Here is a 14,722-nt window from a genome sequence, read left to right on the forward strand (position 1 = left end):
ATGTTGCAGAGGAGGCGCATGCATTTGAGATCTCCTCAGTGTTGATGTAAACCATGTTCTAAATGAGAATTATTGTTTGGCTTTGATGTTTACTCTTTGTGTGTATTTCAAATGTCACAACGCAGATCAATAAGGTTTTCATTTTTGACAAACAATAATATAAATTTTCCCTAGTGTGAAAACCAGTAAAGATCTTTAAAATAAATGGAAAATTCTTTGAAATGTGACAGTATGCTGTTAGTGTCTCTTTTTAATCTATTGGCTGTGGCTATTGGGAGTAGCTGTACCACCTAAAAACACATCTATTAATTTTTTTTATTTTTATTGTTGCATTAATTCTATTGTCATATATTCACCATTTGTAAAAAACAACAACATTTCTTCTGGCAAACCTGTAGATAAATAGTTACAAATTTCCACATTCAGCAGTGAAAATAGAACAACATTTGTCATTTTTAGTCTTAAATCACAAAATGCAATGATAGCAAAGAGATATCACATATGGAGATATACAGAATCTGTAATCAAGAGACAAAATCTTTGGTACCAGACAATTTCTGTTTTTAGTTTACAGTCCACCTTTAATCAGAACAGGCTACTTTTTACTATCTAAGCAGGCTTTCCTGCAAATAATCCATCTACAGAGCAAAAGAGCATTGAAATGCAATCTGGAAACCATTAACTATTGTCTGATTATTATTACGTTTGAAATGAAGCTGCATTTGTAAATAATATCCTACAGAACAGGAAGTCTCGATCTTTACTGGTTTTACCAGAAGTCCCAAAATACTGACATTTCCAAATGGCTTACTCAACAGACTAGCCAAAGGATGCTCAAATTTCTGACATCCAGTCCAATAAATTATTTATATATTGGTTATTCAACATAGTAGTTGAATGCATCTAATAAAACAGAAGTCTTGGCAGCACCTTTGCATTCACACAGAATGAGCAAATCTAACATGGGCTCCTTGTTCTTTTCTTACATTTTAGCATACATCGTCCAGGACTGTGGCTCTGGGTGGGTTTGTCTGACAGTCTTTAAACATGACAGATAAGAGAGAATAATTAATTTATCACAGCAGGCCAGGCTTTAATCCCTGGTGTCCTGGTGATAAGGGAAGGTTTCTTCTCCCCTGATCCCCCTGCCGATAGGGGCTTTTTCCTTGACGGTTTCCCGTTAATAAGCCTGTCAAAGAGGCACACGACACTGGGCTCTGTCCCATACAGGTTATCTCACCGGCACACATTCCCATCTACTACCTGACAGCCGACAGCAACCAGGTCGCTGGGCCTTTGAAACCTGGGGAGAGGAGGGCCTGTGGGCATCTCTCTGAGGCGGCCCTGTCATTTAAAACCCACTAATTCAAACATCAGGTGGGTCTAAACCCACAGAAGAGACTGGACATGCGATAATAATGCCCCGTGGATAGAACACACTACTACCAAAAGCTGAATTTCTCTTTAATCAAAAAAGTAACTCAAGAATATTTTGAGTATTAATTATGTTTTTACTGTTTTTTTACTTGTCTTCAGTCTTGATGAATTGAGCACTGTTTTGGAAGACAAAAAGAAAATAAAAAGTAAACCTTAAGGACACACTATGGATATACACCAAATAATAGATGGAGGGCTCATTTAGTTTTTAATTTGGAGTCTGAGTGGCCCGCAGAGTTAGTGAGGGGGACAGTGTGTATCTCATGGGAACAGCAGGATGTCTGCTAAGCAGCAGTGTGCGTGGTGGCCTTCGCTGCACTGCGGTCCTTCATCATTTCCCTAAAGCCTCACCTATTTTCTAGACTGACTGCATACATTATCATATTTTATATGGGTCATGAAAAGCACAAAGGAGTAGCATTGCTCAGGAGAGTTTGTGTGCAAGTATGCATTGTGTGCGTGTGTGTGTGTGTGTCGATGTGCATGATGCGGTTTAAGTTGTATGTACACAATGCCTTAGGAATGCACCGCAAAGTTAAATCTTGAGCATTTGGTCTCCAAATGAAATGTTGTAACAACATGAAACATCTTTGCTTTTGTTACGTCAAACCACATAGTTCCAGATTTTCAAATCAACTTTTTGAAACTATGTTGTTTACTTATTGATCTTGTGTACTCAGCTTTTTATCATTGAACCAGCAGACCAGTTTACACACAATCAAGTCAAGGTCAGTTCTGAATGATTCACTTTGTGTCCTATCCCTGCCAGTCTGTCTCTGTGTATTTGTCTGTCTTCTGGCTAACTGGAGCACTTCAGCTTTTTCGATCAGTCCAACCCAGGAAGAAAAAAAAAACATTTAGCCAATGCTGCTCCTTATCTTTCTCGCTCTCTAATCTCCCGTGAGCTGCAGGAGTGCAGGCAGAGGGGTTGTCATTGTCCAGGGATGTGAACCTGCAACCTTTTCAATTTCACCCTACGCTTCAAAGCCCTTATGCCTGGACGATCTCACGTCCTGGACAAAGGTGCCATTTGCTTTTCATTTCCTCTATGATAAGAGAAGAGAGAAAAGCATTGTACATTGTAATGCTCTCTCACCTTTCTGACATCAGCAAAATTGAGGTACAGGTGAAAGATCAATACAAATTAAAAGTAAATACAAAAGAGGCAATGAAAAGGAGGCGATACATGTTTGAAAGTCCATTTGTTTTGTCTGGGTTTTAAAGAAAATTTATTGTTTATTAAAGTGGTGTGAGCAGATGAGGAGGAGAGAAAGAGAAAATCTGAAAAAAGGCTATTCATTAATATTTTTTACAATCATTGGTTTTTAATTGAAATACTTGTAATTATTGAATGTGAATGTGAATTTAATGTGTACAGTTTAAAAAAAAAAACAATTTTCCCTGTAGGTTGTTTTCAAAAATCCAGACTTACTTCTACTATTATGCAGCAGCTGGTGTCATCACAAAACTGTGATGTCATCTGGACTGGTTTAACTGGGGTCCCAGCTGTGTGGTCAATGTGGTGGAGAAACAGTGTGTTTTTACACGCTTTGCTTTCATGTTATGCCTCTGTGCAATGAGCCACGATGCTGCGCTTTTAGCTTTTCGTCTTGATTTATTGCAACAATTGTCCTTCTTGTTCCAACTGGACATTTCACATTAACCATTTCACCATATACACTCCTGTCATCTTTTCCCAACTCCTCTGCTGTGTTACAGAAAAACTGCAATATGATATTTTGTTATTATAGAAGCAATATCTACACAACATTAAGCAGATTACATCTGGGTGGAAACATGTTCCAGTGCCTAAGCACACCTCACGGCATGGCAGGTGGCCTTACATCGATCAGACACAACACTGCCAAGATTGGTCGGCAGAATGAGGAAAATGGCAGCTCACAGTAATTGTGTTTGTCTTCCTACTATTCTGTTTCACAAAAGGTTCTCCATTTCCATAGGAATGGCCTGATGATATTGAACATATCCACAGGAGTCGGGAGCATTGAAAAAATGAAGATGCACTGTTTATTTTTACACCTACACTACAGTTATGGCTTGGGCAGGTGTAAATGTAGAGATACAGCAGTAAAACACAGAAAATGGACATAAAAATGCTAAATCGGCACATACCCTGGAGTAACTGCATATTCTGTTTATGCAAATATAAAAAAAAGTACCATCCACTCTGGATTAAAGTTAAACAAAAACTAGCATTTAGAAGAATATATTTTCAGATATATATACAGCACTGCACAAAAGTTGTGAGCCACCAGTCATATCTTTTTATTTGGCTAGAAAAATGGGAAATATCTACTGGCTGTTATATAAGAATAACAGAAAAAAGAATAAGACAAATAACGCCTGACTACAAACTGGTATTTCACAAAATCCCATAATATTCTATATAATCTCTGACTCGACTTCAGCACTACTTGCTGTATAAAGTATATGGTGTAACTCATACAGTCTGACTTCACATCAGTACTAGTGTATTGAGTATGAGTATGACAAAATTATGAGTTGTTGTTAAATTGTGCTCCGACTTCAAAGAAAATAGCTATGAAAGAGTTAGGTTAATTAATTAAGGTTAATTAATTTTAAGGGCAGTCTCTTAAAATAGAGTTCCCCGATTTAGTGTTTCAGTTTCCAGCCCTAAAAAATCCTTGATAAATGCCAGTAGGTCAACAATAACAATAAAGAATTTTTTACCACCAATAGACATTCTCAAAGATTCATGAAGACTTATTCATTTGTGGTTGTGTATCTTATCTCTATATGTGATTGGTTTAATAAATTATCTTGGGGCCAGAATTAATCTGCACTCTCAGTTGAGCTGACTGATCATCGTGACATCTAGCATCAGGATATAAAAGAAAACGATTCCACTGGTTCCACAATCAGTGCTGCAGGAACACTAAAAATTAGCCAGTTATTGCCCTGGGTGGATTAACACCATTGGCAAATTTTATCAAATACTATCCAGCTGTGTGCCCTCACATTATTTTAAATGGCCAGTGCTGACTTGTTTTCAGCAATCCTAATGCATGGTCATTAAACCACTAAGAGACATTAAACCACTAACTCTTAGAAATCCAGCAGAATAAGTATGTTAGAACAGCTATGCAAAAGTGTGGACTTAAAATTACAGTAGATTCAGGCTTATGTATTGCAAAGAGAAAATCGAATCTGGAGGAATTTGGAGGCAACATGTCTCTTAACTGGAAAAGGAGTTGACAATGAAGTCATATATCGGGCAGAGTTTATGAAGAAAAAATGTATTACAAGCTAAGGCGTTGACCACTAAAGGGTCCACTTCACAATAATTGTAAAAACAGATGACAACCATCCTGGGAGATGTACTGGTATTTCCGTTGTTATTGCTTCTTTAAATCTGAGCAGAGATTTGGGATTACTATCTGTTCAAATTAAAGCGAATAAAGGATGATTAGAGAAACAGAAGACAAAAAAAGACAAACTGGATCTATTATGCTCTGATTTTTGGACCTGTGGTTCATAGAGGCCTGGGTCAGTGAGCTAGTGAGCAGCCCCATTGCCAACTCACCTGCCAGTCAATATCCTATTTAATTTAATGTCACAGCCTATACGAGCAAAGCATATTGACAAGCTGCCGAATGCAGCTTCAAGAGGCCCCCAGCTGCAAGTGCCAGATAAACTGCATTTGAAAAATTCAATCTTGCGTTCATGGATGCCCCTGAGTCCCTATAAATTATTAAAGCTTGTCCACCAAAAAAGTATGGAAAAAAACTTATAGTTAAGGAGCTAATGTCAGTCATTTCATAGGTGGCATGAGTGATCTGTTGTTACACAGACAAACTGCTATTCCCGCGTCACATTTTTAGCTAAAACCATCTGTTCTGAAAGGTGACACAGTCTAACTGGCCTTTATGAATGTTTCAGGGGAGACGAAGGAAAAGATGGCATTTCAACATTTAATAAAGTGTCCTTCCTTGTGTGTAACGATGGTTCTATATGTTATGATGTAGACTGACATTTTAAATAAGGCCTCTTTTGCTTTCTGAATACGATGAAGAAGATGGCAAATCAAAGCGCATAATGAGACTTGTGGCAGCTCCATTTGAACTCTCTGTCTCACTAAACAAAATCAAATGTTGGCACACAATTGCCTCTGATGCATCCCTTTTGTGTCTCCAAGAGTTCACTGGTTGAATGACATCTGAAGGTGACTTCCTCTACAAGTCTACATTTTTGATGCCTCTGTCCTGTCGCAGTCAATAAGCCATTTAATCTTGGTGCTGAGCCGAGTCGATGCAGCCGATGTCGTGTCCAGGGCTTATAGTAGACAAGATGAGGGTTCTGCCCGGGCCTGATAAACCATTCATTTCCTTGAGCTCCTTTGTTTTCCATTTGTTTCAGAGAAAAGAGCTCTTGGCCTATTTCAATCATGGGTGCCTCCCTTTAATGAGCTACTTTAATCCTTAGCAGTGAACGCAGCATGCCTAGCCAGCATGACAAAAATGTACAAGATTAGAGGATTACTCACATTTTTGAAGCCATGTGCTAATTTATGAACACAAGCAATTCTAGGAATCCCTTGCAAATTAATAACTATAATGAGAGTAGGTCTGTATCAGTGTTCATCTGAAAAGCTTGTGTTGCACAAACTGGCCTTACTGATATGGGTTAGGTTATTTTTTTTTCATTTACCTACATAGATAGGTTTTCATGTTTGTCGTATTAGTTTGAAAAAAAAACTGTTATAGTTATTGAAGAGGAGGATTACTGCTTTGAAATCAGTTAATAGGAACAGTTGGAAAGACACAAATGTTACCCACGCTGTTTCTTTTTTACTTGTGATCTAGCAACTGCCATCAACACAGCTCATGGAACGAAGAATAGAGATGAAAACCTATGTTCACTGCTCAGAGGCATAAAAATGTCAATATTTTGTTGCCGTATGTACTCCTTTTTTTAACATACTGCATTCTGACGCTCCTGTTTTTACAAAGAAAACAGAAGGAATGAGTTCTTTGTTTGTATTAGCAATCTCTCAAGAGTCCCTACATGTTTTGCAAGCTAATCTTATATTTCCATTCATTGACATGCATAATAACAGACAAATGTTTTTGTTTTTTTTTGCATAAACCAAATTCACAGGCCAGTGTTTATTTGTGTCTAATGACACATTTCAGTAGCATGAATAAAGTGGTAGCCACAACAGGCAAAGGTCACATGAAAATACTGAGTTGGATCTGTTACTTACTGATGATAATAATTAGTCGCTCCATGGTGTAGTGGTTTACACAGTTACCTCGTAAGTGCAAAGCTCCTGGTTGAATTCCAGCTGGAGACAGACATTCTTGGAGACAGAAATTCCTCACACTCTTGCACTAGGATGGGTGTCTAGTATAAAAAATGCTAACACGCAGAGTTACCAACTATGGTGACCCTTTGTGACTAAGGGAGCAGTCAAACATAGCTTAATGACAAGTAGAAAAAAATGCTAGCTGGAGTATTTGTTTTGAAGCCTTTTAAGTCCTGAAGCTGTCGCCGTCATGTAAATGATTGTCCCAGGCTAACTGTTAACCAACTCTATCAATTTCCCTCTTTGCCTTCTTTGCTTGCATTTCCAAAAGTGCTTATATTTCCACTATACCAGCTAACTAAAGATATCTCAAGATAAAAATCTAATCAGAATCAGAATCAGAATGGGGTTTATTGCCAAATGTTGAGCAGGTTTACAACATTAGGAAATTGCTGCGGTGCTTCAGTGCAAACATGCTGTCATAAATAGCACTTAAATAGACATGGAAAAAAATAAAAGTAGGGATAAGAATTAAAAGTGCTACGTGGAAAGATATGTGCATGAGATATACATGAGATATATACATGAGAATAAGAATTAAGAGTGCTACGTTGAAAGATATATACATGAGTGCAGGTGGTGATCAGTGCCAAACATAGAATGATGCAGTGACACAGCGTAGGGTCATGTGTTAGTGGCGGGTACAGTCATATGGTTATTGTTCATGTGTCCAACAGCAGAGGGGAAGAAACTGTTCTTATGGCGAGAGGTTCTGGTGCGAATGGACCGGAGCCTCCTGCCTGAGGGGAGCAGGTCAAACAGACTGTGTCCAGGGTGAGAAGGGTCAGCTGAGATCCGAGCTGCACGCCGCAGTGTCCTGGAGGTGTACAGGTCCTGCAAAGATGGGAGTCTGCAGCCAATCACCTTCTCAGCAGAGCGCACAACACGCTGCAGTCTCTGTTTGTCCCTGATAGTGGCTCCAGCGTACCACACGGTGATGGAGGAGGTGAGGATGGACTCGATGATTGCAGTGTAGAACTGCATCATCGTCCGTGTTGGCAGGTTGAATTTCTTCAGCTGCCTCAGGAAGTACATCCTCTGCTGGGCTTTCTTGATGACGGATGCTAGCAGACTCATGGTTAAGTGATGCAGGTTAAAGGCTCTAGCAATCTAACAGTGGCAAACGATTAGCAGCTAACTGCTAGATGGGTACATTTACACTCAAGCAATTATCTGGAGCAGCGGTCCCCACAGACCGGTACCTGTCCGTGAATTGTTTGGTACCGGGCCGCGAGAGTGAGACTCGGGTGTGAAATGTATGGTTTTCAGGGTTTTTATCGGTTTTCAGCATTATTTTGTTATCGTTTTTTTCGTTAACTCTGTTTTCCTGGGTCTTTTCACGTGTGTTATGAATAAAGCTTATTTTTTTCGGTACCGGTACTAGTTTTATTTTGTTGTATTTATCCGCAACACCTTAAAGGCCGGTCGGTGAAAATATTGTCAGGCACAAACCGGTCCGTGGCGCAAAAAAGGTTGGGGACAAAAATGTCAAACTGTATTCTTGTATAGCAAGAAACTGCCAAAACTTGCTGTGGTATTGGCTTCTGAAACTAGTTCTTGCCATTGGCCCAACATTTAATAGTGTCATTTTTCAGTGGCTACTACAAACAACCAAAATATTGCATTTTATAATAAAAAGTTAAGATGCCATCTAATTTCTCTCTAACAACATTATTGTACTATAATTAGCTAAGTATAGAGCCTAATGTTAAAAAAAAATACATATTTTTGTTTGATTAGATGTTAGGAAGTAGGCTATAACACTTTTCCCTCCATAAAATTTTATGAAATGGACAATTAATGTTGCATATTTCAGGTAATTTTGGATACTGGCATAGATCTTGATATAGATACAGAAAATGAATGTGATCAGTTTAGATATTTATTCAAAAATATTAAGATTTTAAACAAGTGCTTTTTCTGTTCAATCACTTGTTTCAAATTTTTCAGTGTTATTATCGTCACAGGTTGATTAATACTGATTGGCTTTTAACTTCACTTTTTAGACTTCTGCAACTATTGTATGTGCGGGTTTCTATATGGAATATGAATATGAATGAAATACTGACTTTTCAATAGAGGTATTATTGTGTGGATGAAAGATCAAGTCCATTGTAGCTTATGTGGGAAACAATGAGTGTGAGGGGTGTTGGTGAGCAGACAAAGTGCCGTGGGACACCTCCCAGGCTCCTCGGGATCTGGCCACAGAACATCTCGGTAAATGCGGTCAGACAGATGAGTCTCGCCTCGGAGCGCTGCCTCCCAAGGGCAGAGTGACATTTTCTGAGGACAATATGGGACTGCAGTGACATAGAAAACACCCCCCTCCTCCTCTACACTGCATTTCTATGGCCCCTCTTCTTTTTTCCATCTCTCTATCCTTTCCTACTTTTCTCTTTGCTTTCCTTTCTCTGCTAATTTCCCTGATCCTGAGTGCTGCAGTAACTGCCTTCCGCCTTTTCATTCTGTTACAGGTCAGAAGACTTGACTAAGTTCCAAAAGCCTGGTGGCACTGCACCAGGGAGCAAAATGGATGAAAATGTGACTGGGTTCAACAAAGAAAAATGATTACTGACAGAAAAGACACACAATGCCAGAACAGTACGATGTTTTCAGAAAATTCTGTATGTAAAACTCAGTCATAAATATCAAAGTTTCTAAAATAAAGTTTTAAAAAACACATTACTAGTCACCAATTTGAGAGATGTTGAGTATATTTTAGGATATTTTTTAGGTTTTTTTTGGTTTGTTTGGCCCTGTCTAAGTAAGTAAGTTTTTAATTTTCTTTACTCTAATGTTCAAAGTTATTATCTTAATATTCAGCAGGTTGAGTTTTGGATTCATCCTCTAATGACTTCAACTAGTAATGTTTGATTATATTTGATTTGTTGTTCCTGTTTAATTTTAAAGAGTTTTAGATTCCTGTCCACCCTCAGTGTATAAATAGTATACTATAAATAGTACAATGGAAAGACATTGGCTTTTTACACTACTTTTTATACTGTTAACAAATAGTATACAAAACAGTATAAATAGTCTTGTCTTTCCATTATCATTTGTCAGAGTTTTGTTTATGTTCTTTGCACCTCACGTTTTAAATTACTATTCCTTTTTATGTTTTTTAACCTAAATTAAGAGTTCACCTTAGGTTATTTAGTGTACAAATATAGAAAGTAATACCTCAATGCTCATTATAGATCATCGCCATAAATGTAGACCAATAGTTTAATTAAGATGTATGTCAGGGTCCCCGCATGTATTTACTGTTCAGCCCCTTGTACAGGGCTGTCATCCATTTGAGTCAGACTGCGCATCTGTCATTGTGCATCGGTACAGTGGTCTGTATGACAGATGAGTCCTTCCCCCTCAGCAGGCACTCTCTCCGGGGAGGTGCAAATTTCTGCGCATCGAAGCATTGGCAATCACGCACAGCACCTTGATGAGAGACAGGCCCCTGCCACTTGATTGACTGGCATACTAACATGACGCGAAGGCTACAAACACCACAGGCACGGAAACATAAAGACCACAGGCAACAAGCCACATCCTTGATACACAGAAACATGCTTGGACACACAGAACAAATCACTGCACATTAAGAGCTCATCTTTCACTCGCTCTCCTGGACTGAATAGTGTGAGTAGCTTATATCCATGGTTAATCTCATTTGGGTATGTCACAGAGGAGGGGACAGGTTGCTATTGAAGCTGCACGAATTGGGTATTACTGCTGATTACACAAACACAAGACTCTCCATCATGGTTGAGGATGTTTTATTGTCCACTTCAGAGGTAGGATAATATATTCAATCAGGGTTTGGAGAGTTTCTTGACATGGGTAGCAGAGGGTCAAAGACAATTAACTTTCAAGGGTCTGGTGAATCAGGGTTAAAAGCATCCAATCAAGTCAGGCAAGTAATTTGCTGTCTCCCTTGTTGCACTGCTAAAGCCAGTTAGTGGTCGATACAATTAAGACTTTGGTTCAAAACTGGCCCCGTTTCCCCTTGCAGTGACACCCTGCAGGTAGAGACGCACAGAGCAGGAAAAGATCTCTGCGGAGAGCTGTCTGTTGCACGGGGATTGTTTGACACTCTACTTTGATTGCTCTATTTTTCTGCGCTGGGTTTCACTGTAGGAGGCTAACGGGCTCAGTTCAAGACCGTCTTTCTGTCTGTCCTCCGCAATGACACCAAGCATAGCGCTCCCACAGCAGGACACTGATTGGGTGAGAGATTCAGCGCCTGGCAAGAGTGAGAGAGAGAGAGGAAGGACTCAGTGGTCCTGCTGTTTGTTTAAGAGCAGGAAGCCGTGTGGAAAGGCCTAATGTCTTAATTGGTGTGAGTGGCAACGGACGGTACCTGACGAGACCCATTAATCAGGATGGGTTGAAAAGACTAGAGGCTTGGATACCAAGAGAGAAGTGGAGGGGGCTGGTGAGTATCAGACCAGTGCTGTATTTCAAGCAGGGCCCTTTAGCAGCCTTCTCCTCCTGCCTCCCACAATCTCAGACACCCACTGACACCCTTGCAGCTGTGTCTGTCACTCTGAGTTACTCAACCACAGAGCGCAAAACAATGCAAAAATAATTTGAATTTATTTAGACTCACACACAGGCATGCAATCCATGGCATAATAACACAGCAACACAGCAATATTAAGTGTGGTATGTGAACAATAACATTGATCACTGATATGTGCAGGAGTGCTGAGGTTGTTGTTCCTCTGGGAGTTTTTCATCTCTGTTTGTCATGTTTAACATTGCTTTTGCTTCTGGGTGACAATGAAAGCTGTGTCTCACATCTCAAAGAGCTACCCTCCAGAGAATGATGCTGTAAAACAACAACACTTGTGCATAATACACACATACAAAAGTTTTCCCCTAAGTCGAGCCCATCAGACAGCAGCCATTATGTAGGGACTGATGTTCTCTGCACAGCGATTCTTTTTTCATCATTATATTTCTCAGTGCATTCTTTCACCATGTTTGCCCTGATCTCGTCTAGGTCACTTCACCCAATGGAGTAAAATGGAGACCCCAAGGCCAGGAGTTGTCCCGTGGACACAAACACCCATGTTTCGGGACAAAAACTGTGCCTCTGCTCCAGGCTTGCAATGAGAGATGTCACTTAAATGCCTTTTGCATTGCCTTTTTCTCTGGCCATTCATGGGCATACCATTAAAGCAAGGCCCTCTCTACATCTGTGTCACTGCATTTATGGCTGTCCTGCATTTCTGTCATTCACATAAGAATCCTTTTTAACATGATACCACTGTGATGCTGCAATAGAAATGCCCCATACTGTAAGTCATAAATACAATATGTTATTATTCATTTTGTAGCCACCTTTTTATATTTTCAAAACTTTAATGGATCTCCTACGCAGTGAGAATTTGGAGCATTTTGTGGACTTAGATGATAGTAACTCATTTTCAGCTAGGTGTAGTTATGCTGTGTTTACGCAAAATAATCACTTAAGTTCACTTTTTTAAATTTGCTCTCTGTACTGTTAATTGTCTCTTACATGTACAGTATGTTAAGAATTTCTCTTCAGCTTACATAACAATATATTTTTTTTCTAGTTTCTTTGAGCAGTGTTAGTCCTTCTGATGGAATTTCATTCACAGATGTGTCAGTTTCCAAACTCACTGGTGAATTTACCTCTCACTTTTCATTATTTGCAGGATGGTGTAAAAGAAAAAAGAGAGCATTTACACTCTGTTTCCTTCTAAAAAATTGTTCCCCAAACTGAGTGTAATGTCTTTATCACACAGGAACAATCAATTTCAAAATAATCACTGCAGGCTTTGACAGACCATGACCTAGTACCTACCCACAATAAGAGCATTCCAGCTGTATAACCCACCAACATTTCCAACCCCACACAATTGTTCCCATCAGGAAAAGTAAGCTGTGGAGGGACAGTTTGCTTGGTGGGCATTGTTTTCTTCAACTGTCCGCCCACCAAAACTCATCATCTTAATTGTCCCTTCTGTTGATGTGAAATTCAATAAACGTGGCAGGGACCATTTTGAATTGATTTTGAATAGATGCCACTGCCTGGGTGTCTACAATCGTGACAGCTCGAGGAAAGTTGATGTACTGTATTAGACAAAGTGTGCATGTAGTTGGGGGTGCGGGTGGGGGCCTTCTTCATTATCTTGACTTGAAAAGTGTTTTGCTCAGAAATGTGGCACACCAGTGACAAATTGTGTCGGCATCGCCCACCCTCCATTTTTTTTTTTAACATAACCTTGCTAGTAGTGCATAGCAAATCTGTCTCTTCACATTTGTATAGATATGTTCAATTGCTTACAGGGCATGAATTTCTCTTTGGCGCTGGAAAAGAGGGAGGTAAAAATGAAAGACCACCAAGTCCTTACTTTTCACATGGCTGCACTCAACCCATTGCTCTTTGATAGCATGCCTCTGCAACTTAAGCTGTGAATAATGATGCTTTTTTTTTTAGCCCTTTTAACCTTGACTCATATACAGCTTGACCAATCTTTAACATGCAGCAATTCCTAGTGCTAGTGCTGTCCCCTGGGAAACCACCAGTAAAATACTGGTGGTGTTGGTTTCAAAGAAGATAAAGCTTGTCAATTTCAAAATGAGGTGTGTAATAACAGGTGATCATTTGGAGAAATGCATTCATTTATTCATCTAGAGAATTAATATTCTAGAGGTTAGGACCTACTTTAGTGTACTGAATGCACTAATGGTGGTAAATCATACAGACATAGAAAAAGGACATGTAATTCTCCCAATTAATTGATCTCTTTCCATGGCTATTTTTCTTTATTACAAAATAGGATGAAATGCATTTGACTGCTCTTTCTTGATAAATCAGCAGTATTGATCTGTAGAATCAACGGATGTGTTCTACTCTCCAGACAGCAATCAAGACATTCCAGCGCTTGGCACCCATTTCCTCTCTCCTCCTCAGGCTACATTGATTTTATGAAAGAGGGGCTCTTCTAAATCTAGTCGGTACTTTAAAACATCATAGTCCTCTATAGCCCATTATCATCATGGCTCATGAGGCCTTTCTGCCATTTGGAATGACAGCTATTTTGGAGAATCTTGCCAGGAGGTTTGCCTTATTCCCATTTCATCTATGTTTTTAAAAACTCCATTGCTTTCATCCTCTTAATTTGTAATTTTCCGTGTCAAAGAGGTTTGATGTTTTTTTTTTTTCTTTACAGCTTGCGAATATTAACTCACTGCATCACTTTATGTCATATTATATCGACACTCTATATTATATACTGATATTGGGTGACTGCTGCTCCCACACGAGAACCTGAAACTGCAATAAGATGCAAGTGGACAAGCTGTCTGTTTCTCAGCAGATTAAGGCCCAGTGATTGTAGTTCTGAAATAATATTTGTGTGAGACCTGGAGCTGTTTGGCAAACTCAAGAAGTCACTATAACAAGAAAAGATTCGCATGATTTGGAAAGATAACTATTAGTAAAACAGTAACTTGTCTGCTCATACTGGGAGGTTGTAAGCCTTGAAGAACAATATACCATTCTTTAAATGCTTTGAAAAATGATTCCTAATTATTTGAACTTTATTTACTCATAACAAGTTATTATTCAAACAAGGAAACAATGTCCAATTTTAAAATTATTAATCAAGCAAGTCAAATTTTTGAAAAAATGACCACCCTTCTAAACAAATATGGGGTTATAGTCATATAGTTTAGCAGATTGTGAAAATTACATACATGAACAGATTCCTTTATATGAAAGTTTGCACCCATTTCAAATTGAAATTATTAAGAACATGTTAGATCAGATTACATTCAGTCTAACAAATAATCATTATTCTGACAGAAGCTCAGAGTTTTTGCAACATAACATATAAGTTGTGGATTACTCTTTATTCATTTCACACTCGGCATCAGTAGCGCTTTTCACAGCACAAGGTTAACTTC

This window comes from Aulonocara sp. 'chitande type north' Nkhata Bay, linkage group LG20, assembly GCF_057382095.1.
Source record: "Aulonocara sp. 'chitande type north' Nkhata Bay isolate Kocher_YH1m ecotype deep benthic linkage group LG20, A_spYH_male_GT1.1, whole genome shotgun sequence".
NCBI lineage: Eukaryota > Metazoa > Chordata > Actinopteri > Cichliformes > Cichlidae > Aulonocara > Aulonocara sp. 'chitande type north' Nkhata Bay.